The 24183-nt window shown below is 42.2% G+C and overlaps 1 pseudogene across 1 annotated transcript in view; it reads left to right on the top strand.

Annotated features, from left to right (window-relative positions):
• LOC309866577 (POU domain, class 5, transcription factor 1 pseudogene) overlaps nt 1–24183 on the top strand; it is a 131211-nt pseudogene that overhangs the window by 84267 nt on the left and 22761 nt on the right. Inside the window, exon 2 of the transcript in view lies at nt 16921–17777. The product of the transcript in view is annotated as a POU domain, class 5, transcription factor 1 pseudogene (transcript). The remainder of the gene's footprint in view (nt 1–16920; nt 17778–24183) is intronic.

Genomic DNA, 24183 nt, shown 5'->3' with positions numbered 1-24183 from the left:
CTTGTTTGTGTAGGGGAACACTAAGGTGCCTGTCTCATAGAATCGTTTCAAGAATTGACTTAGACTATATATGCTCAGTGTCTAACACAATTTCTGCCACCAAAAAAAAAAAAAAAAAAAAAAACAGTTGTAACGTCAGTGGGATGAGAATTTGTGCTGCTGAGGAGAAGGAGTCTCTATCAACAGCTAAATATTACAGAACACTACAATTTATAAACCACTTTCACAGAAATATCTTATTTGACCCTCTGAACATTTCAGTGAGATAGGAAGAAAACATTGTTGTTATATCCCTTTTACAGATTAAGGCAACTGAAGGCTGATGGCCGCTATAAAGCTATGTGGTCACTAAGTGGTGGAGCTTGAACTTCTGCCTCTAGAACCCAATATCTCAACACTTGTAGAAAACATAAAAGCACCGAGTCTCCTAGAGACTATAGTCCCTATAGCAATTTTATGGTTGGAAATGTTCTCTAGTGTACTCAATCTAAAGAACACTTTGCAGGCCTTAGAAAGTACAATAACAGTTAAATGAAAATCAGAGCAGTTAGCATTTTTTCCAGAATCTTCACCTGTTCTAAATTACATCCAGTTTCTTCAAGAGAGACCATCGTGGCCATGTTCAAAACTTCCGTAATACAAAAATATTCTGGACAGGTTTAAAGGACTGCTCAAAATGGCCTCTTCCTCTGAGACCCCACCGCCCCTTCACACTCGGAGCCCTGGGTTCTTTTCCTAGCTCTCCTTATGGCTCCCAGCTATGAGCAACCTCCTCCTTTGCTTGAAAGAGTGTTTGCATACTATTCATGGTGAGATTTAGGTCCAGATTAACAAAATGAAAATCCTCTGTCCTGAGGTCTCCGCTAATGAAAACAGATCATATTTTTATTCAATTCCCTAAACTCCTTAACATGGAAGACGCCCTCGTCTGCTCCATTTTTCTTTAGGTTTTTCCACTACCAAAAATATTATCTGAAGAATCATAAAACTATGGGGGAAACAACTCATTGAGACGGTAAACAGCATATCACTCTTCACAGATCGATGCAGCATTCTGTGTTCCCAGCTTCAAGTCAGGGCCATTCATAGTTCACGACTTCATAATTACCTCCAATTAACAGCTCAGAGGCTGAGCAGCAGAGTGACTGGGAAGCACAGAAAGCTACAAATCTGTTTTGCAGTAGTGTATATTTTTTTTCCTCCCTTGATTTTCTTTATTGTTGTTTTGCTTGTTGCCTATTAGCATACCTCTGGGGAATGTTTCAACGATGTAATGTTAACGAGCAAACACTTGTGAGATTGCCAGCCATTTCAAATGACTTTCTTTCTTTCCAGGGCACAGAAAGGGGGAAAAAATGAACGGACACATTGTTATGCGGCAAAATAGAATTATGCAGAAAATGCAAAATTATGCACAATATTACTTATGCAGAGCACATCCCTGAAGAATTCAGGGCATCACTGATTAGCAGTAAGAAAGTAGGAATAGATCTGAATATTACTGTCTACTAAAGAATCTCGTTAATACAAGAACACCAAAGGGGTGCCTGGATGGCTCAATCATTAAGTGTCTGCCTTCTGCTCGGGTCATGATCCCAGGGTCCTGGGATGGAGTTTTGCTTCTCCCTCTGCCTATAGCTCCCCCTGCTTGTGTTTATTCTCTCGCTGTCTCTCTCTATCAAATAAATAAAATCTTTTTTAAAAAGGCAATCTGACAACTGTCTGAAAAAAAAAAAAAAATACATGAACATCATGGGTATTTCGCAGCAAGAATCGGAGTTACTGTCCCTAAGCTTAGAGATCAAATGATAAGGTACCTGGAGGGGTAAAGGAAGTAGAGATTTGGGAAGGCAGGAAGTGTACAAAGGCCAGTCAGGGACTCAAAGCTCACTAGATAATAACAACAAAACAATAAAAACAATGGCACTATTATGAACACAGTTAATGTCTACTGAATGCTTGCTAAGTCACGGGCATTAACTCATTTAATCCTCACAACCATTCTTTAAGGTAGGTAAAGTTATCAACACATTTCGCAGTTGAAGGAACTGAGGCTCAGAAAAAAAGAGGTAACTTGCCTAAAGTCACAAAGCGAGTGAACAAGCAAAGGCAGAACTGAAACTCTTAAACCTGCTCTGGAGCCCCTTCTCCTCATGGCTGCTAAAGAATGGGGCTCCACCACTGGGGTGTTCTAGACCCAAGCTTTTATCTTGTCAGGTTTCTAGGCCCTTGTAAAGCTGATGAGAACAGTGGACATTTCCTCAGAAAATGCATATAGGTTCATACCAAATTCTGCAAATAATCTTGAGGACATAAAGTTTTCTTAAGGTTCATTCTTGGCCCCTTGTGAAGACCCCTGTTTTAGATGAAACCAGTAATGAAACTGACACACGGGGTTAATTCTGAGCACTCATAGATGCAATAAATTTCTCTAAGTCACAAGACGTCATGCTTGAGGAGCAGTGAGAAGGAGGACATGTGAACCATGACCCTTCTTTTCAAGAGAACTTAAGACCATGGCCCTTCTTTTTCCCTCTGAGTCCACGCTAAGGTTTTGTGCTTGCAATTCTAGGTTATCCTTGTAGTTCTAATGTGTGCAACTAGCGCTCATTTAATGCTTCCTCTTGGTGCCCTCAGTACCCAAGAGCTGTTATTACTGATTACAGCAAATGGAAGAAGGGAGGGAGGCACGGAGGGAGGAAAGTGGGTCTGTAAATGTCACCCAGCTGCAGGACTCCTCCGTTCCCTGGGTCCTCTAAACAACTCATCGTGTCCTCCTTTTTCTCAGAAACTTTATGCTTTCAGAACTTCCAGGTACAATGGACACCAAACTAATAGAACAATTCTATTTTCTTTGAAAAAAGTAATAATTATATCAGTGACTTACTAATATATCCAGCAGACGCATGCTGGTAGAGCCAATTGTCTCCACCATGAGGGGGTTTGAGGGTGACGTCCACTGTGCCAAAACCCAGGCACTTCCCAGAGGCACCCACAGCCTGAGAGTACCAGGTGGGATGGAATGAGAAACTCTTCCTGCCAGACTCAGGAAAGACATCACAAGGACACTGATGTTTGAGCAGGGTCCTTCAGGATCAGTTAAGAACTGGTCCAGTAGAGAAAGGAGAAAGAGTGTGGCAGGTAGAAGGACAATTTGGAACAAGAGCTTACAGTGGCGGGAGGGGACCGTGAGAAGTTCTGAGTCCTGGAGGAAAGGCCAGAAAGATGGGCCAGGCCAGACCATGAAAGGTCACATACCTTGGGCCAAGAAATTAATTGCATCCTTGAAGCTCCTGGTTCTCAAACTTTAGTGTCCATAAACGTTACCTGAGTATTACAAGTCCCTGGGCCTGCTCCCAGAGCTTCTGATAACAGGTCCATATTTGACAAACAGGTGATTCTAAGGCAAGGATCTTCAGAGCATACTTTAAAACAAACAAAAACGAGCATACTTTAAAACAAACAAAAACAACAACCCTGCTAAAGCAAAGGAAGGGCTGCTAGGAAACTAAACAGTTTGCCAACAGAGGAGCTGTTTTGTACCGCACAGAAGATAACATGCACACAGAAATCCACAGCCCCATTTGGCCACATCCATAGTGATTCCTGAGTGTTACAGTTTCGTCCAAAGACACTCTGCCCTTATACCAGCAGAGAGATGGGCCAGAAACAGCCCCCCAAGCCCCACCCCCCCACACACACACAGTCCATTCCCAGAAAGACTCACCAGGGGACAATGCCAGTCATGATGCCTGGCCTTACTAGGGCTATGCACAGAATCTCCTCTTTGACAATGGAATACTATGCAGCCATCAAAAGAAATGAAATCTTGCCATTTGTGATGATGCGGATGGAACCAGAGGGCATTAGGCTTAGCAAAATAAGTCAATCAGAGAAAGACAATTACACATGAGCTCTCTGATACGAGGAAGTTGAGAGGCAATGTGGGGGGGGGGGGTTGAGGGGTAGGGAAGGAATAAATGAAACAAGATGGGAACGGGAGGAAGACAAACCATAAGAGACTCAATCTCACAAAACAAACTGAGGGTTGCCGGAGGGGAGGGAGGTATGAAGAGGGTGGTTGGGTTATGGACATTGGGGAAGGTATGTGATATGGTGAATGCTGTGAAGTGTATAAGCCTGGTGATTCACAGACCTGTACCCCAGAGGCTAATAATACATGATATGTTAATAAAACAATAGAAATTTTAAAAAAAGAAAAAGAATCTCCTCTCTGAAAGAGGAAATCTAAGCCCCTCATTTCAGCCATTCAGAAATCTTATAGTAGCAAAGACCCAGCTGGTACTTTTACCAGCAAAGACACCAGTCCCCAAGATAATGCAGGTAAAACAGTGGTCCCCTATAATGGGTTTATCCACTCTCACTCTATAAAAGGGTTTTGGAAGTTCTTCTTTGGAGAGAAGCTTATGATGACAAACAATATCCCTCTAGGCAGTTTCCATCTACTACTGGTTCAGGTGGGAAGACATTGCCCAGATCTTCATACTTAGCTGTGGGAGTCTACTCTGAGTACCTGGGGAGGTGTGGATTTACTCCCTTGTTTATCAGCAGGAAACAGGCATTTAGCTCTCCAGAGAGCTGTTGAGAACCTTTCTTTATGCCACATACACCAGTGAGCACGGGATCCCTCTCAAAGGCACCAAATAGCCTCTGAATGAGCGATGTGTGAGCCACTCCTGAGCTCGCTGAGTCTTGTCCCCTTGTATGGCCTTCACTGAGAGTCAAACTTTTCATCTTCATCAAGGAGGGATTCAGCACTCGGTGCCAGAGACCCTCTCTGTGCTCGACTCACCTGCTTAGGGAGTCATCACATCCGAAGTCTTGACACCCTTGGCCTCACCACTTAGAAGGAATGTACGATGTCCACCAGTCAGCTGTTGGGACCTAAGAGCATAAATATTTTCCCGGGGTCACTCTAATAGTCAACTAGTTTCCCTGGAAATAGATCAGGCTTCTTACAAGACATGCAGTGGGGGGGAGGGGGGGGGAGGTAAATACCTTCCCTCTAAGACCGTTCAGTGTTGACTTCACTAAAACACTCCATTATTGCACACTGAGTACGAGAAGAGACATGGGGAGGACCTGATTTCATGGTGATTAAGTGCAGAGTAATTGTCGAAATTATTTGCATTTGTCTGAATAACACTCACTTTTAAGACCATATCATTTAAAGCAAATTGTTGGATATTATTTTTTTTCTGGCAGCAATAATCAGACATTTTTCATAAAATAGCTTGCTTCCAAGAAAATCGCCAAATAATGGCAGAAACACACCCAGCTCTAAATACAATGAAGCATGAGGCAGCCAAGTCAAGATTAAAACGGCTCTCATGCTGTGGAGACACTGAAATGCTGTCTTGCTGTTCCCGGGCACACTGGGAGCCGCTGCTGAGGCGCTAATGGGCCCCACACAGTCCTTCAGAGTGGCTTCCTCGCAGGGTGTCTGTAATAACTGGCCTTCGGGGTTTACCAGACGGAGGAAACACAGGGCCCAGTGCTCTTGGGAGAACAAAAGCTTCTCTGCACCAGGGTTGATGTGCAGGCTTCCACTCAGGTCTTGGGCTGCTTCCCACAGCCTGTCTGTTTGCCCCCTTGCTCCGGTAGGCCGCATGGGAGGTTCCCTGTTCATAAAAGCCACACCAGAGACCTCCATATAGACCTCCAGGAGAGCTGGGGAATACTGGGACCCCAAAGCTAATTATTTTCCTATCGCCACCTTGCCTCCCTTACCGCCAGCAAAACGAAGGGCCCTTCAAGAGACTGTCTGCTTTTTAGAATGAGTTCTTAAGTTACACATCTCCTTGCAACCCTGATCCTGTACAAAGCTATCTCCAATGCTTGATAATGACATCTGGGTTATATTTCTGAATGAGAACTACAGATTTAAAACCTTTCTGATTCATTTCACATACTGCTTCTGCATTTGTCGTCAGTTCCATCCACAAGGGTGTGCTGAGTGTCTGAGTGGACCCCTACCTCCCCCAGACCACTCAGATCAGAGCCAGCCTCTCCTCGGGTGGTCAGACATCGGCAAGCCTGCCCTCTTCCCCTATCCAACCACATCCCCTCCCAGTCCTTGTCAGCCACCCTCCCCAGAAGAAGCTCCAAACCATCAGCTCACCACCAACGTTGAAGTGTCACACAGGTCCTCCAGTGTTCCTTCTGTCCTCCCTGTGATGCAGCATATTGGTACCCAGGCCTACGTCTTCCCAGAAACTCTGCCCAGTCTCCTTCCTACTTGTTCTCAATTTGTTCCTCTATCTCCTCCCAAGTGCTCCTCTTGATTCATCCCACGTTCCCCCAAGTCTTTGCTGAGGGCTGCTACTCTATAAGGCTCTGTCCCTTCTGATGTTTATCCCATTGAAATATCTGATTTTCCTCTTTGCCTTCACATAAGCATAGCTTCTTCCAAATGGGATTTGGAGTTTGTAAAAGTGGAAACCAGGTCTCTTTTACTTCTTGCTGTGGATTCTACTCACATTCCTCTAATGCCCACCATGTGCCCGTCACACTCAAAGGATCAAAAATGGTACTTACTCTAGAGTACACACCAAATAAATAAATAAATGTCTGTTGGTTTAATAAACAAGCTCAGGAATTTTAGGAAACAAAACAAACAAACAAAGAAAAGCAGAGACAAACTAAAACAACAGACTCTTGACTACAGAGAACAAACTGATGGTTCCCGGGGCGGGGGGGAGGGTGGAGAGGGTGGGTGAAATCGGCGATGGGGATTAAGGACGGCCCTTCTCATGATGAGCACTGGGTAAGGTAGAGAATTACTGAATCACTGTCTTGTATACCTGAAACTAATGTAGCTGAAACTAATTCCAGTATGTCAACTATACTGGAATTAAAAATTTTTTTTAAAAAGCAATAAAATAAAATAAACGTCCAACAAGCTCATTGGATTCCATAGTTCATTCTTATTCCTATCGGGATGAAAAGCCTAATAAATTTGTACACATCCACTCTGCACATATTTTTAACCTAGAGGATGCCATCTCTGCTTGAGCAGGGATGACATCATTTTAAGCCTTGAGCTTGAAACTGCCCACCATGGCAGGGAAAAGAGTCTGACCAACACCAGTCCAGTCATCCCACTGGATGGAATGAGCAGAGGGGATGAGACTCTGACTCCCCTGGGACCCTTTGCACTTGGTGGGATGCAGAGCCAGCTTACGAATCTGGCATGAAAGAAGCACAGTTCCGTGCCCACTGAGCCCCCGCAGGCCCTGATTCCCCAGGGATGCGCCAGCACCCGGCCCAGCCTCCTCGGTGAAGCAGATAAGGGAAGGTTCTCCTGCAGCTCCCCACCCCAAGCTTAAGCTTCTCACACCAAACAGAGATACACACCAGCTGTCCACTGAGGAGATAGCCATTCCCAAAAGTAGCCACATCAGAGAAACTTCAGGAGCACACCAGCCCTCAGGACAAGCCTGGGAGGCCTACAAGGGAGCAGATATTTGCCACTGATGTGCCATCTTTCCCCAATCCAAGCCATTCCGGGGATGACAAGGGACAATAGATAAACCACATGGAATTTAAAATCCTGGTTCCAGGGGTGCCTGGGTGGCTCAGAGGGTTAAGCCACTGCCTTCAGCTCAGGTCATGATCTCAGGGTCCTGAGATTGAGTCCTGCATCAGGCTCTCTGCTCAGCAAGGGGCCTGCTTCCCTTCCTCTCTCTCTCTGCCTGCCTCTCTGCCTACTTGTGATCTCTCTCTGTCAAATAAATAAAATCTTAAAAAAAAAAAAATCTTGTAAAATCCTGGTTCCAGGACCTGTGTGACCTCAGGCAACATTGCTTAATATCTCTCTCTCTCTCTCTCTCTCTCTCTCTCTCTCAATTTCCTCATCTGTAAAATGGGAATTCTAATAATGCCTACTTCCCTGAATGTGGACAATTAAAATGGTCCAAACAGGTGACACGGTCAACACAGTGCTGGTCACTCTGTCAGGGATCCTAATTATTATCACTAACTGTTATCACTGAAATCCAAATTTGGACTTTTCCTCGGTTGTCCCAAATGGCCCCATGTCAAGAATCCATTCTCTTTTCCCTTCCTACTTACCCACTTTCATCCTTCCATTTTCTCTTTCATTTCCCCTTTCCTTCACTGTTTCAGAACAAGCCCTGAAATTACATTGGAAATAAAGGCAGTGATGGCTCTGTGTCAAGCCTGACTCCTGGTCCTGTATATCACCCCACGGCTCCACCAACTGTCTTTTCCTCACACGGACAACCTCACTTCATTTCCTTTCCATCACCATCATCTCTGCACTAGACACCCTTTAGCTTCTCAGAAAACAGGGCACTGTTTTTGAGACTTTCCCTGTGTATCAATTAGGAAACTGCAATCAAAAATTTTCTCATCCAGCTTGTTGGAAGATAATGAAGCATCCCAGTATCTTCCATGTTGACCAAGACTCACCCAGAAAGTAAATTATTTTAGAAAAAGAAGACGTCTGTGTATGTATGCTGAAAAAAATGGAAACTTGTCTTTGTTCATGTAAAATGCTCTATATTCAATGAAGCTGTCTGGGTTCTATTTTCTTTCTTAAGAAGTAAAGTACAATACAGAACATTTGTCTGGGTTTTCCTGGAATTTGGTATGCCTGTGGATCTTGCTTTATTCTCCATTTACTGAATCTTTTGTTATTAATATTTTAGTCCTTCAGCATGTTTCTGTTGTACTAATGGAAAGCATTTTGCCCTCTAGGAGCAAAAACTACATCTAATAGCTCTGTTAAGATGCCCTTCAGTAAATTAGCAAAGAATATAGCTTTATCTTTTATTTATTAAATAATGAGACTTCTTTCATAAATAGCACTTTTCCTCATCTAGTGTGTACTTGAAAAGACTCTACGGGTTGAATAATGTCTCCATACCCTACTGTGACAGGCAGAATAATGGCCCCAAAGATGTGCCTATCCCATTCCCCAGAATCTGTGTTATGTTACCTTAGAAGACAAGAGCTGTCACTGAAGTGAAGGACTTTGAAACGAGATTATCCTGAATTACTTGGTTGGGCTCAATCTAATCATATGAGTTCTGAAAAGTGGAGACATTTTCCTAACTGGTGATAGAGACACAGATACAACCACAGAAGAAAGGTCAGAGAGATACAACATGAAGACTCTACCCACCATTGCTGACTTTCAGAGTGGTGGAAGGAACACCAGCCAAGGAATGCAGGCAGCCTCTAAAAGATAGTAAAGTCAAAGAAACATAGTGTTCTCTAGAAGCTCCAGAAAGGAAGGTGGCCTACCAATTCTTTGATCTTGGCCCAGTGACACCTTGATCTTGGCCCATGTTAGACTTTAGAACTACAGAACTGTAAAATAATGACTAGATACTGTTTAGTCCACTAAATTAGTGATAATCTATTACAATAATGATAGAAAATAAACACATCCACTCAGAACTAACCCTTTTATTTTAAAGCCAATAAGAATGTGAGGTTCTAGGGTGCATGGGTGGCTCAGTCAGTTAAGCATCTACCTTCAGCTCAGGTCATGATCCTATGGTCCTGGGATTGAGTCCCATGTCGAGCTCCTTGCTCTGTGGGGAGCATGCTTCTCCCTCTGCCTGCCACTCTCCCTGCTTATACCCCTTTTCTCTCTCTGTCTCTCTCTCTCTCTGACAAATAAATAAGTAAGATCTTTAAAAAAAAAAAAAAAAGAATGTGAGTTTCTTCTAGTATTCTAGAGAGTTTCTATTAGAAATAGACTGGGTTTCATTTGCACTTCTTTGCATATGGTTTTCAGTTGCTGGTATGGAGTCACATGAATGAATGAATGAATGAATGAATGAAGAATGAATGTGTAGTGACTGGATATTCCAAATAGACACACAAAAAAAGTTGGAGAAAAAAATAGACAATATACTAGTTTATAAATTATAGAAGTTATGAACTATATGATCATTCAGGAATATTGGGCCGGCCAAACCAATCTGTCAAAAGAGAGTCTTGATCCCTTCATTTGGAATGATTACAACCATAATCAGGAAGTCAATATGTGGGCTGGTATTATTTTGCTAAAGACATCAGACAATTACATAATTTGATGGTCTACTGTGGCAGAAGAGTACTGCTTCTGTTAATGAATAGAGTAAATTCCTAAGCACAATTCTTTGTCAGAAACTTGGTTGAAATAAGAGACAGAGGATTCCCCTAAGCAGAAAAGGAAAGGTTTAACTTATAAACGCCCTGTTAAAGTAGCACTAGGATGAAAATATAGTGAACAAACATAAGTGATTGGTCTCAGATTGTCCCCAGCTTTGGGTGGGGTAAAGGAGGGTGCTGGGGTGGATGGGAAAGATTGACAGGCTAAGTTGAGAATACTGACGTTCCACCTCACAGAGGGAGTCACCATCGATTCAATTAGACAGAAGCATCTGGAGGCTAAGGCTATTTATTTCTTCAAAATGATACAAACTCAAGCCCAGCATTGCACATTTTATATAGGCTCGAGGTTTATTTTTTTTTTTTCAACACTGCTGTTGCACTAGATCTTCCTTTCCAGAAAATTCCATAATCAAATTATCAGCATATATTGTGAATTCTAAAAATCAGATACTTGCAATGGTGAAAGAGTAAACAGAAGCAGCTCCAGTTAGATTTTAGATTCAGTGAGGTTTCTGCATAATTGGCTATGTAATGTGAAAATTCCTGGTTGCATTCACTCTCCTCAAAAGCCAACTAAACTCACAGAATTGTAAGTAGCAGCTCCCCCTGAGGTTCACAATACAAATTAAAATGTTACAGATTTGAGAATTCCACTTTTTCCATTAGGGGCTGTGTACCAATCACATTTTATTTTTTTCATATTTGATAAATTGAGAGATGACAGAGCCCATGATGAAAATAGTGATAGGTCTCCCTAATTGCCATTCAAAGTAAATTAATATATTCCTAGCCTTAGCCTTCTTTCAGCAAGTACAGTCAAGTATTCTCATTAAACTCGGACAAAACAGAAAGGCATCTTCTGGGAAGTTTTGACTAAATATAATCAGAACATGCACCAGAGAGATCAGAGAATATGTACATCTGGAGACTTCAGAGTCAGTCCTCTTTGACTGCACACTTACTCCCTTCGTTTAGGATAAAACAGTGGTTTGGCAGTGATTGTATTGTCTCAGCTGAGTTTGTATTAAGTTACTAACATCAGAGAAAACTTCTACTCAGCCTGACTTCTCTCAAACCAGATCGAAAGTTCTCTGGTTATAGCTACTGTAAGTCTCAGACACTCAGAGGGATGATTCCAAGTCCCAAACTTTCTATTTTACTATCCCCAAAGCCAATAAAATGTCCCCTAACCTATAATATTTCTGTATCTAAAAACACCTTCTAGCTTCACACTCCCAAAGCAATAAAAAAGTCTTGCTACAGGAGCTGAAGACATGGCATCACCACATTCCTCATACACTTGTCTCCTTCAATATAGAAGAGTCTTCAACATAAGCCTCTTCGGAACAGAGTTTCAAATCAAAGCTGATCCATACAATATCCAGATTCACCAAAAATTAAAATAATAGATACAAATGGAACAAATTCTTTATTTCTATGCTTGGAAGACTGCTCTCAGATTACACAAAATCCATTCTCAAAGATTTTTCAAAAGATACTAAAGAAAGCCATTCTTCCTAGACTGTGTCTTAAACTTGAACATGTGAGTTTTCTCATGATACCTGAAGGTAGCCCAAGTGAAAAGGCATATTTAGGTCTTTATACTTCTGCTGGGTTCCTTTGCCATCCACCAGCTCCCTCATGAGAAGGACAAGATACCAAACCGACAGTGAAATCAGGGAAGTCAAAAGAACAATAACAGACCCACTCTATTACCAAAGATGTTTGTAAAAAGTGGGACTGCAAAAGGAAGCAGCAAATTATGTAAGCGATTACAAAGATATGAAAACTTAAGTTTGGGAATAAGCCTGGTCCCCTGGCTGCTCCTGTCTCAGCTTTGGTACTAACAGTCATTGAAGCTCCTTAACTTCCACAGAAAGAGTCTGAAACCAGTTCAAGGCAGATGAGACTGGTATAGTGTACTACAGGCCAGTACACTACTGGTATAGTGTACTCAGGTCTAAATGCCACATCTGCCAATTACTGGCAATGATTTAATCTCTCAAACCCCAGTTCCCTCATCTATAAAGGAGAATAAACAGGTCTATCTCACAGGATTGTTATGAAGATAAAAGCATACCACATATGTATCCACATATACTGGAAAGTTGTAGTGGAGTCCATATGAAACATGGTTTATGTGAGAAAAGGATTAAAGAAAAGAGCAGAATGAAGAAATTTCAACAAGATCAGGGATTTCCAGAGGGATGAGGGGAAGGCCAGACAGAATGCTTCTGGTGGGAAACTCTGAGAAGGATCACAGGAAGTTGATTGTAAGCAGAAGCAGTAATTAGTGATTGTTACAAGACCCGGAGGCGTGACCACCAATTTGACCCCAATCCCAATGTCAATCGGGCTGGATATAGAAACAGAGAACTAAAAAGGGTGTTGCAAGCATGGGGCTCACTCAACCTCCATGTTTAAGAAGTTAGCGAGAGAAGCAAAGAGCTGATCAGCTGAAGAAATAGAGCTCCACTGTCTGATCCTACTATGTCCCAGGGATCACTGAGCTGTGATTGACATGAGAGGGGCTGATGTCTAGGGCAGAATCCCAGGGTCAGTCCATGGGAGGAGTACCATGAGGAACATGGAGTTTTCAGGGGTACCAGCACCTGGGGCATTTTAGGAAACAGATAACTGACAACATTCAAGCCACACGGACCACAGAACCTGGTCTACGGGACCCATTGGGAAATAAGCTCCTACTTGGGAAGCACCAGCTTTTACCCCCTTCACAAATGCTCTCACAGGAAGAGTGTAGGACAGAAATTGAAGACCTGAACCCCTTGATGCTCCACATGCCCATAATCTCTCCCAACATTAAACTGTTCTTACAAAATAGCCCTAAAATTTTGTAGCATTCAAAGATGGCACCACAATGCCATCCAGGTAACACAAGTGCCTGGATGAATAAACTCAGGTGTTCCTGTGTAGAACAGAAGGATGTCAGTCAGTCATACTGAGTGCATAGAGCCCATCACCGGCCAAACAATGTAGCTGCTCTTCACCACTTGATGAGCCAAGGAGATAAACACAACCACAGGACCTGTGCCTCCAAAATGGCAGGAAGGGTGAAGAAGACACGGATTCTTGCTCCACTCTAACATATCCTGTGACCTGGGGAGAGCCTTTCGCTGGGCCTCAGTTTTCTCATTTGTACAATGAGAAAATTCTTTCTAGCACCTTCCACCTATAGATCAAGGATCTGGGGTTTGAAGCTTCAGCCACTATTTCCTGCTATAACAAGATTCAACACCACATCTGGGACCACAGTGAAAGTCAGGGGAAATTGGCTCTTTGCCTAGAAATGGTCTGGAATTGGTCATGGGGTTCCTCAATCCTGGAATAGGGGGCTAGTGGTGAGAAGGAAAACATTTTCCTCTAGCTTAAGGCAGCGTGGTGATACCATCTGGCAGCAGAATGAAGAATGTGGTTCTATTTCATCCTTGTACTTCCTCCCCCACTCTAGTCCAAAGCTTCCTGAAGTAATGACTGACTTAGAAAGAAAGTACTAGAAGCCAACATTATTTCAATTAAAACTATCAACAAGTCTAAATGTGAGGAATGGTTATTAAAAGGAAAAAATTAATTCTGCAATGTGCCTAAAATACAGATTGTCTGCAAAGTGGCCCATGTGGTATAAATACATAAACCTAGTAAATCTTCTGTCTTAAAACTCTTGGCAAGAGCCTTTATTTGACTAACCCAGACTTTTTTTTTTTTTTTTTTTGCCTTGGCTGGCCCAGATATAGAAGAATTAGTGCCACTGAATAACATATTAGGCGCTTGCTTTTTGTAGTAGATACATTGTTCTTTGTACTGTTCTAATGCCTTGTCATATAACTTAACTGCCACCTGAACAAGGAAGCAACTATTCACATTTTTTTAATACATCTTAGCTGAAGATTCAAACTAAATTCAGGATCATTTGATTCTTTGATTCTCTATCCTCTTTGATATATGTGTTTATACAATCAGCACAGGAATGATTATTTAAAGTTTGATTTTTTTTCTGAAATGTATTGTCTATTGAGTTCAATGAAATGCAGAGCAGTATTTCAACATCTCACTGGTTTTGAAATTTGGTTTCTAGTTGGCAAATCTTACATTTCTTTCCATTTTCTTTGAAATGCTAAGAAACCATGTGTGTATGTGTGTTAGTGTGTATTCTTTAAAAATTTATAGTCAGCTCTGAAATTACAATGTAATAGCTTTAAAACGGTCCAGAGTGCCTCTAATGGGAATGAATTATAATGAAAAGTATCAAGAAAGGCTCTGAGCATTATTTGGAAAGCAGCTTTGTTTCTATCTTGGTTTATCCTTTGCCAATGGCCCCATTAGGGTATCACTCAATCAGTCTCTCTGCTGGATAGCAAGTTTACATTCACCAATGTACTAACCAGTCAAACAAGTGTAGAAAGCTCTACTTGGGTAGAGCCATGGCCCCCTTGAGAAAGGAGAAGCTGTCTCTTAAGTAGTTTCTAATTCCACCAGTGGTAGGCATGCCAAATGGGAAAATTCCATTGTCCTTTTCACAAAATGTATTTCATGCCTCTTCCCTTGCCCCTTCTGTAAAAGCTCCATGGAGCATCAAGACAAATGCCCTCTTCTAAATGAATGAGAAAATATTTCACACCACAGGGTGTGATGAAGTGAGCTGCTACTTAATTCTTTAGCCTTACAGAAAGGCATGTACCATTTTAATGGTGCGCTAAAAAAAATGTAACAATGAAATTAATATAACAGTAATCACCTACAGTTATGAAGTACTTATTACATCCTGGACTCCTCTACTGTTTCTGATACATTGAATGAGCTCCTTTAATCTTCAGGCAGATCCACACACAAACTCTAGGCGGCAGTATTGTCCCAATTTGATAGATGAGAAGGTCGCGTCTTCCAGTAATGTCCAGGATCAAATTAAAAAGAAATCAAGTAGAGGGACAACTGCATGGCTCAGTGGGTTAAAGCCTCTGCCTTCAGCTCAGGTCATAATTCCAGGGTCCTGGGATGGAGCCCTACATCGGGCTCTCTGCTCTGCAGGGAGCCTGCTTCCTCCTCTCTCTCTCTGCCTGCCTCTCCACCTACTTGTGATCTCTGTCCATTAAATAAATAAATAAAATCTTTAAGAAGAAAAAAAGAAAGAAATCTAGTAGAGCCAAGCTCTAAGCCCAGTCTGATTCTAAACTGGCACTCCTAGCCAGTCATATATGCTTGACAATGAAACAGCAAAGCTGGGTCTACATAAGAAACTAACAGGAATTTAGGAATAGGGCAGAAGACAAAGAAGGACTCAGAATCATTTCAATGACCTTCTACCCAAGTCCAAAAAAAAAAAAGATGAACAAGAAAAATCTGAGTCAGAAAGAGACATAGGACCACTCAAAATGGAGATGTGTTATATTTTATTTCAAGTTGCTTGCTAAGTAACCATCCCATGACACACAGAGCCTTGAGAGGGGGCACTTTTGGTACCACTGGAATCGGGATGGTGTCTGCAGCATGGTAAAGGGCAAGCACTGGAGATACAATGCAAAATGTCAGCTGAGATGCCTGGGATGAATGGAACCATCTTCCATTGATCTACAGAGAGGAGATGACCACAAGAGGACAGAGACGGAAGCCAATTTCATTCAGTCTTAATGGACAATCCCACTGCAACTAAAGGAGGAGTTGGGGACACCAAGGCAGCTGAAATCTGGGTTGGGTTAGACTAAAATCTTCTGATTTCTAAAATTAAATACACTCATTCAGTCAGCATTTATTAAGGGCCCACCGCCTTCCAGGCTTTGTTTAAAATAATAGGAACACAGCAGTGAGCAAAACAGACTCAGTCCCTGACCCCTCGGAGTTTATAATCTAGCGGAGAATACTGACAATTAAGCAATAACATGCAGTGCCATGTGACAGAGGACACAGTAAGGGCACACCAATGCCAGGGAGCAGATGACAAAGGGCCCTACACTAACCCAGAAGACGTGAAGCTTCCAAGGAAAGTGTTTATGCAGACAGGTGGAGAAACCACTGAGGAGAGTCTGGAAGAAGCTCTGCATGAATGAAAAGGAGGTCCCGTCTGGAACTTCTCTCAGGAAAAGGAAAAATAAGGGGAGCGGTGGCAAGAGATGAGGCTGTGGAAAGAAGGCAGTGTCGGATCACCGGGGGCTTGGAAGCCATGTTGAGCAACTGGGGGCAATAGGAAGACAATCAGTGTGAAACAGGGTGGTGATAAAACCAAATGAAAGCTTCACTTTTTAAAGTTAAAAAAAAGATAGGTGAAGGGGCACCTGGGTCGCTCCATTAAGTGGACAGCTCTCGATTTCGGCTCAGGTCATGATCTCAGATCTAGCCCCGTGACAGACTCTGCACTCAGCACAAAGGGCTTGAAATTCTCTCTCTCCCTCTGCCCCTCCTCTCCCTCCCCAAGCCCTCCCTCCACTGGCATTCTCTCTCTCTCTTTCTCTCTAAAATAAATAAATAAGTCTTTTTAAAAAATAGGTGAAGAGGGCATCAAAATTAGGTTTCATTTTCCTGAGCTGAAGATCTGTGGTATTTTTTTTTTCAGTTGACAAAGATGTCACTCCTACAGTGAGATTTATTCTGGAGCCATCTATAACCATCTTCACATAGGGTGTAAATTTGCATGGTGCCCAACAGCAAAGGCCATTCTCCATATAATCTGGGGACTGAACCCACAGTTATCACCCTTCTGTCTACTGTGTTGACTCAGATTCCACAAAATTATTTTATTTATTAAAAATGCACCTTCAGCCCCCCTGGGGCTGTGAAGCCAGACAATGAGAAGCAGGAGCGAAACCCTGAGGAGTCACAAGACATCAAAGCTCTGCAGAAAGACCTGGAACAGCTTGCCAAGCTCCTGAAGCAGAAGAGGATCACCCTGGGATGTACTCAGGCCGATGTGGGGCTCGCCCCGGGGGTTCTCTTTGGGGAGGTGTTCAACCAAACCACCATTTGCTGTTCAGAGGCTCTGCAGTGCAGTTTCAAGAACATATGTAAGCTGTGGCCCCTGTGGAAGTGGGTGGAGGATGCTGACAACAAAAACCTACAGAGATATGTAAAGCAGAGACCCTCGTGCAGGCCTGAAAGAGAAAGTGAACGAGTATGGAGAACCGCGTGAAAGGCAACCTGGAGAACACGTTCCTGCAGTGCCCAAAGCCCACCCTGCAAGAAGATCAGCCACATTGCCCAGCAGCTCGGCCTTGAGAAGGACGTGGTCCAAGTGTGGTTCTGCAATCGTCGGCAGAAAGGCAAACGGTCAAGCAATGACTATTCCCCACGAGAGGATTCTGAGGCTGTTGGGTCCCATTTCTCAGGGACACCAGTATCCTTTCCTCTGGAACCAGGGCCCCATTTTGGTACCCCAGGCTATGAGGGCCCTCACTTCACTATGCTGTACTCCTCAGTCCCTTTCCCTGAAGGTGAAGGCTTTCCCTCTGTGTCTGTCACCACTCTGGGCTCTCCCGCGCGCGTCCAAACTGAGGTGCCAGCCCTTCCCAGGAGGGGGTGCCCGAGGAAGGGGGAGAGTGCGGGAAAGAGAACCTGGGGTTTTTACCAGGGCTTTGGGGTTAAGTTCTTCATTCCTAAGAAAGGATTTGGGAATACAAAGGGTACGGGGGCAGGCAGTCTGGGGGGACTGGTTGGAAGGAAAGTGAAGTTCAAGGATGCTCTTGTTTTTAATCCCTGCATCACTTTCTTAAATAAAGAAGCTTGGGACACAGTAAAAAAATAAAAATAAAAATAAATAAATAAAACAACGCACCTTCAGGGGTGCCTGGGTGGTTCAGTCAGTTAAGCATCCAAGTCTTGGTTTCATCTCAGGTCATGAGATTGGGCCCTATGTCAGACTCCGTGGTCTGAGGGGAGTCTCTCCCTCTGCCCCTCCTCCCACTTTCTCCTCCCACTTTCTCTCTCGCTCTCAAATAAATAAATAAATCTTTTTTTTAAAATGGACCTTCAGCGCAGGTCAAACACTATTCTAAGGACTTGACAAATATCAACTCTATGATGTATGTACTCTTATGATCCCTATTTTACAGATGAGGAAACTGAGGCTGAGAACAGTCTCACAGCTAGTAAGTAGTAAAGCAGGATTCTAACCACTGGTTTCATAGCCCATGTACTCAAATCACTACCCTATGCAGCCTATTGGATTGATTTTAAGGAGGCTAAAGACAAAGCAATCTAAGTAGGTACAACATTCACTAGTCATTTGCAAAAACATTTATTGAGCCTGAGACCAGAATGGGGAAACAACCATAAACATGGCCTACTCCCTGCCTCCTAGCCCACCGTGGCCAGTCCAGCAGCAGAAGAGACCATACCCCAAAATCACAATCCATATAAGAGGAGGGAAGAGAGGAGGTCAGCACATGGCAGACAGACATTGCACTTCCCCGGTGACAGAGATGCCACCAACAAAGAATTCTTGCAGAGGTAGATGCTACAGCTCACATTAAAGGGTAGGTGGGATTTGACCAGCCGGACAAAGAACAAAGGAACACAAGAACACATCAAATGGCTTTGTTTGGGAACTAGCAAATTATTCAATGTGGCTAGTGACCAGGGATCCCTGGGGGAAATAGCAGGTCAGGGGCTTGGAGAGCTAGGATGCTTCAGGCTTATCTGAGCAGGACTGTACCCTGATAAATACAAAACAGCCAGGTTCTCAGAAAGCACATGTTCTGCTCATAAAACAGATCATACAGTAAGAACGCCCTAAAAGCAACCATCCATTTGTCTCTGTGGATCGTTTTACTGTTTCCTTGGCAAGAAAACCTTTGCCAAAATCTTTCTCTCCAGGTCCAGGGTCTTCACTCTGAGGCCCAATTTTTAAAATACACATCCCCCAATCCTTTCCCCGTGGACCTGGCATCCAAACCTTGTGAGTAAATTACGGATTATCCCATGCCAGATGGAGTAATACCTTATAAAAGGAGTGACTACTCCACCTCAGGACTTCTGTCCTTCTGAAAAATAACTGAACTCTACGCCAAGGATAAAAATAAATCCCTAAATCCCAAAACAATCATTTTAAAACGCTCTATCATCTCCTGTCCCATAAAAAAAAGACCCAGAGCAGTATTTTAGAGGTGCATGCAAGCTTCTTCAAAACACCTCCAGCCACTGTGGGTTTTCACATTCCTCTTCTAAAAGTAATAGTCAAGACAATTCTTCTTTTTAATTATTTGTTTTGATTTCTATAAGCATTATGATTATAGACTTTAAGCCAAGAACATAATCTGACAAACCTAATTACACACATGTTCATATGCACTTCATACACAAATACATAGTGTGTTCAAATGAAAAGGCCAGGATGGAACTGGAATCAAACAGGCATAAAATTAATTAACATGACTTTATTTTATTCTCTATTTCACGCAAAGAGTTTCCCAATAACTTTTATTCTTGAAGACTTCCAACAACCCCACAGGGAAGACTAATATCTTTTAGGCATGAATATTGTAAATAATAAAAGGAGGTCCATAGAGATCACAGTGTGGCTACGACTTTGTGTGAAATGAAGCAGAATGTTGAGACAAAATGTAGGTCATTCAGGAGAGAAAAATGCTCATGAGGAAACAAAGAGAGCCTCTCGTCCAACCTCCCCAATTCACAAATGAGGAAACAAAGGTCCAGAGAGAGACCCACAGATGCATGGCCCAAAAGTAGATAACCATCCCACAGCCACATTCTCTGACATCTAGTTCAATTTTTTTTTCAGATTCTTTACTTCTCCAACTATTTTATATATAACTCCTAGAGGTTCACATAAGAGAGTCACAAAGGGTTCAGCAGCACAATACAAAGCTCGAGTATCAAATGCACTTGAAGACTAGAGAGGAAGTAATGTTTTACTAATTTAATATATAAATATTGGAATAATACAAAAATAGTACAGGTTTTTACATTTTTAATTGCATGAATTTTTCAGCATGTTGCAGAAGACTTCAAAGAAAGGATGTGCTTGTGGAAGCCTCTTTGGACCACCCCCACAGACTGTCCAGGGGATCAGGTTGTCCCACAAATGTGAAGTGAGCTTTTCCCACACACCAAGCTCTAGCCTGGGTTTGATCCTGAAAAGCCTAAGCTCAAAGGAAAACCTTTGAGCAGGACTAACTCCCGGGCCTGGGTCATCCTTCTCCAAAGCAAGGAAGAGGAATGTGGTTCACTTGTAGGAAAAGTAGAAAAGAAGGGAGCACTTTGGGAGAGCTACGGAACAACTGTTTCATCTCTAGAAAACAGAGCCAGCCTGTCAGGAGTGCTAACATTCAGAAGAGCAGGTGTATTTTTTTTTAAAGATTTTATTTATTTATTTGACAGAGAGATATCACTAGTAGGCAGAGAGGGAGGCAGAGAGAAGGGGAAGCAGGATCCTTGCTGAGCAGAAAGCCCCATGTGGGGCTCCATATGGGGGTCGATCCCAGGACCTTGAAATCATGACCTGAGCCAAAAGCAGAGGCTTAACCCACTGAGCCACCCAGGCGCCCCAGACGTATTTCTGACACTAGTTATAAAGGCTTGTGTTTGCTCTTAATGGCAAAGCAGGAAGGCTGGCTCCCCCACTAGATATGAAGAAGACCTGAGTAAGCTACACAGCCAGGCCCTAGGGACCACAGAACTCTCTTATGATGGGCCCGCACAAGACTACAGTCTAGAATAAGAGACACACAGTCCCACGACAAGGTTTTCTCACTGCTCCCTTAGCAAGAAGGAAGTGGGTCATAGTCATAGATCAAAGTCCTCGTAGTAATTTGTCTTTATTTCTAAGGCTCCTACTTCTACGTTAACCTTATCATGCTCTAGGCTCTAACCCTGCTGTCTCTCACAAGTTCTCCCTGCTCTTGGCTCTAGGAAAGAACTTCTGCTTCCTCTGGGCCCACCCTTCCCCCAGCCTCCAGGTTCCAGAGCTGCATCTGTGAGTTGTTGGTTTTTTTTTTTTTTTAAGATTTTATTTATTTATTTGACAGACAGAGATCACAAGTAGGCAGAGAAGCTGGCAGAGAGAGAGGAGGAAGCAGGCTCCCCGTTCAGCAAAGAGCCCGATGCGGGGCTCGATCCCACGACCCTGGGATCATGACCTGAGCTGAAGGCAGAGGCTTTAACCCACTGAGCCACCCAGGCACCCCTGCATCTGTGAGTTTTTGTGTGCTTCATCTTTTGTTCTTGTTTCAAACCCCGAATTCTATCTTTGTTGTGACCACTCACATGTGAGTTGCCCTCTGCCTTAGAGCATTCCTAGATCACATATAATAGCAGATTAGTGATTTGCCTTTCCTATTTCCATCAGCTATATTTATTACATCAAAAAATAAATCTCCTGAAAACATCTTTGTCTAGAGAGAACTTTTCTTCCTTTCTCCATGATTAATTTCTCTTTCTGCATGCAACATTTTTAAAAGCATTTTGCTGAGGGTGCCTGGGTGGCTCAGTGGGTTAAGCCTCTGCCTTCAGCTCAGGTCTTGGTCTCAGGGTCCTGGGATCGAACCCTATATTGGGCTCTCTGCTCAGATCAAGCCCCATATCGGGCTCTCTGCTTTCCTCTCTCTCTCTCTCTGCCTGCCTCTCTGCCTACTTGTGATCTCTCTCTCACTCTGTCAAATAAACAAATAAAATCTTAAAAAAAAAAAAAAGCATTGTCTTTCCAGAATGTTAAACATGTTTGTTTTTCTTTTTAATTCTATTAACTTAGTCATAGAACCTCTAATATCAACAGGAAGACACTTTCTAATAGAACTGAGAAATATCAACTTAAAAGCTTTGGAAAAGCAGATGAAGCAGCATTATAATCACCAGGCTCGGAGAGAATATAGGGCAGTAGTGAGATGCCAAACTAAAAACAGGCATTACAAGAAAGCTTGATCATCAAAGGCCATCCTATGTCCAGGATGCTAACAACCAGATACACATCTCCTGTGAAGAGACTCGGGAATTTGGGGGAGAAACTGAATGACCCAGAGAAAAATAAGATCTAATGATCCTAATCTCGTGAGGCTTCCTTAAAAATAAGGTTCACTTACAACCTGATTACATTATGGAGAAGTCTACCTTATACATACAGAGTTTTCTCTCAGCCCTTCAGTGCCTCAAATTTACATGGGAACAGACAAGCAAGGATCACTAGAAATCAGAGGAAAGACTTCAGTATGAAAGAGGGAGATCACAGAAACAAATAGAAAAGCAGCACTTGAAGGAAATGGGAAACTTCAAAGAAAGGAAGAGAGAAACTTTGTAAAATCTGTATAAAATGCCCTCCATGAAAAGAAAATAAGGCTTTCAAGAAACTTGTGGAGCTGGTAGGATGAATGGTGTGCTTGAGCTTCTGGAAGAAGTTAATGATTGGCATCAGACAGCTCTATTGATGCAATTAGGAAATACAGCAATAGGCACAGAGACAAAGTCAATAAAAAATGAGATAGTAACAATTCCAGGAATAATAAAAAGAAACTTGGAAGGGGCTCATTACTTAATTATTGACTTTAAAGTTCATTGATTACCCTGGAATGTTATAGTCAACCTGAACAAAAAATTAGCACAAGGAAGGAAGCCTATCATATTATGTCTGGCAAACATGGGCTCAGCAATGTGAAATATTTACAATAGTCATAATAATGTAAGTAAGATTACTTACATTATTTGGTTACTTAACCAAAATTTGTGATCTAAAAATATGTCCAAATACTTTATGTGCATGAATTACTTAGGTAAAAGTAAAAATTAATTTAAAGTGAATAAGAAAAAACTATGGAAAATTCTATGGCAATTACTCAAGAAATGGAATTACCATGTGATCCGTAAATCTCACTTCCAGGTGTATACCCAAAAGAACTGGAAGCAGGATCTCAAAGGTATTTATACACCCATATTCATAGCAACCTTTCTTGCAATGACAACCCAAGTGTCAACCAATGGGTGAATGGATAAACAAAATGTGGTATATTCATACAATGGAATATTATTCGGACTTAGAAAAAAAGAAAATTCTGACACCTGTCACATATATGAACCTTGAAGACATTATGCTCTATGAAATAAGCCAATCACAAAAAGACAAAGACTACATGATTTCACTTTTATGAGGTACCTAGAGTACCTCGAATTCATAGAGATAGAAAGTAGAATACTTTCTTTCTCCGTAGAATGGTAAACCAACTGCTGGGGACTAGATCACAGAAACAAATAGAAAAGCAGCACTTGAAGAAATAGGGTGGAATGGGAGTTCTTTAATAAGTATAGAGTTCCAGTTTTGCAAGATGAAAAGAGTTTTGTAGACTGGTTGCACAACAACGTGTTAACACAACTGAATTGTATACCTAAAAATGATTAAGAGGGTAAATTTTATGTTATATGTATTTTGCCACAAATTTTAAGTATTTAAAATAGGAAAAAAATTTTAATAAAAAATAAATAAATATGAATAAGGGTAAAAAAATCATGATGATCCAAAAATATTTGTAAGGTTTAACTTCAGTATTGAAAAACTATTGTACACATAAAAGATACCTTATTATCTAGTGACAGACTTTCTCAAGATCCATCCATTTATTTGAGAGAGAGAGCATGGGGGAGGGGCAGGGGGAGAGGGAGAAAGAATCCAATGGGAAATGGGAAACTTCAAAGAAAGGAAGACTCTGTGCTGTGTGTGGAACCCTCTGCAGGGCTCAATCCCAGAAGCCCAAGATCACGACCTGAGTGGAAACCAAGAGTTGGTTGCTTAACCACCTGGGCTCCCCAGTGCCCTGCCTGTGACAGACTTTAAATTTCACCAACTATCCTGAAATGTTATTCTCAATGTGAAATAATAATTTCTCAACAAATCCGTGTTTTCTTCACACATAGATGAGCCAGTGAAGAATGAAATGTTTTTGTTCTGTTGGTGGCAGTGGTGGTAGTGGTGGTGGTTTAGTAATGTAAGGTTTAGTGTAGTCATATTTTAGTTTCAATCACTGAAGTAAAATAGTACAAATCCAGATGGTCATCATATTGAACAAATGTACCAAAAAATAAATAAAT

This window comes from Mustela nivalis, assembly GCF_964662115.1.
Source record: "Mustela nivalis genome assembly, chromosome: 6".
In the NCBI taxonomy this organism is placed as follows: domain Eukaryota; kingdom Metazoa; phylum Chordata; class Mammalia; order Carnivora; family Mustelidae; genus Mustela; species Mustela nivalis.
The sequence above is the reverse complement of the archived record's forward strand: the minus strand, read 5'-3'. Positions and strand labels throughout refer to the sequence as shown.